The sequence below is a fragment of the Neltuma alba genome, unplaced genomic scaffold, assembly GCF_004799145.2.
Source record: "Neltuma alba isolate B1F8T4 unplaced genomic scaffold, ASM479914v2 tig00010367_pilon, whole genome shotgun sequence".
In the NCBI taxonomy this organism is placed as follows: domain Eukaryota; kingdom Viridiplantae; phylum Streptophyta; class Magnoliopsida; order Fabales; family Fabaceae; genus Neltuma; species Neltuma alba.
In genome coordinates, this window is record NW_021635273.1 from 177,407 (window position 1) to 178,947 (window position 1,541).

The 1,541-nt window shown below is 24.7% G+C and overlaps 1 non-coding gene across 1 annotated transcript; it reads left to right on the forward strand.

Moving 5' to 3' along the window:
- The first annotated feature begins 349 nt into the window (after nucleotides 1-349).
- Nucleotides 350-455, forward strand: LOC114756003 (U6 spliceosomal RNA). Its single transcript, XR_003741387.1, has one exon. It is a non-coding gene; the product is annotated as a U6 spliceosomal RNA (small nuclear RNA).
- The last annotated feature ends 1,086 nt before the right edge of the window (nucleotides 456-1,541 follow it).

Genomic DNA, 1,541 nt, shown 5'->3' on the forward strand with positions numbered 1-1,541 from the left:
GACAAACTCATGAATTTAAACAAGCTCATACTAAGAATATAAATACGAATTTTGAACTCAAATCACTAACCCATAAGAATCTACCCATATACTTTTATCAATAAATTATTATTAAAAATACATAATTAAATGATTACACAACAATTAGAATTATTACATACTAATGAATGTCCCTCAACAAATAATTTTACAAAATTTGTTTTAAAAAAACCCTCTATAAAAATCCGCTCTCAAGTTTTGAAGGGTAGAAAATTTTCCACACAAGTTACGCATAAGAGATAATTAATAATAAAAAAATAATAAAATATCCTAAAATTGCTAAATGAAAAATCAGAAATTATTACAAAAAGTCCCTTCGGGGACATTCGATAAAATTGAAACGATACAAAAAAGATTAGCATGGCCCCTGTGCAAAGATGACATGCATAAATCGAGAAATTATTATAAAAATGTATTGTCATTTGCTTTTCAATTATAGCCAATTACTATTTAAGTATAGTAAACAAGACTGATTTTGAATTTTAAAATTCAAAAGGCATTTTTTTCGATATTTTCCCTAATAAAAATTTAATTAAGAATATTGAAATTAACGTGTAAACAAATATTTTTTTTTGCCAAAATGTGTAGAGAAATATTACCTCCGGTCTTTAATATTAAAGTTAGTTGACTAATTAGAAAATTAATTTAGTTAGTTATTTGTAATAAATATGTATTATCTTTCCTAAAATATCCTTGTTATTATAGTGTATTGACTAGAACTACTATTATTACAAAAACTACGTTGAGAATAAATAAATAAATATAAGAGACAAAATAAATTAAAATATTATATTCAGGGTCAAAATAAAAGTCAAATAGGCCATAAAGTTGGGGGCCTAATAAATTGTATTAAAAAAATAAAAGAATAAAAAGACGTTATATAAAGCTTTAGAGTAATCAAAATAATTATATATAAACGTTGTTTATAGCTGGAAAAATTGGTAAAAAATCTCTGGTTGAAAATTTAATTAGCTAAAAGCATATGAATTTGAGCAAATATAACTATGATCTGTGAGTCTAACATATCTTCCACTATGTATAATATATCATCAATGATGTGTAACAATTATTAATACGAAAGTTATTTACACACAACAGAAGACATGTTGCAATAACGAAAGATATGTTGCACTCATAGATCATGTTTACACGCTCTCAAATTCAAATCTTTTTAGCCAATTAAATTTTCAAATAGGGATTTTTTACCAATTTTTCTTTTAGAACTTACCTAGAGATTTTATATTTAATATCGCTATGGATATGAATATCGGTATTAATGATACAATCTGTAACAAAATATCAATATTATATTAATGTTACGCTAACTGTTTGAAAATAGTTAGTATAAATTTATTTAGAAAGGGAAAAGTTGATTTGTGCTGTTTAATTAATCCCACTTAAGTCATTATCATCGTTACGTATAAATAATTAGTTGTTATTACCATTCAAAATCCAATAATGCTAGCTGTGTGGGGTTGTCATCAGTAACTTAAGTGTCTTTC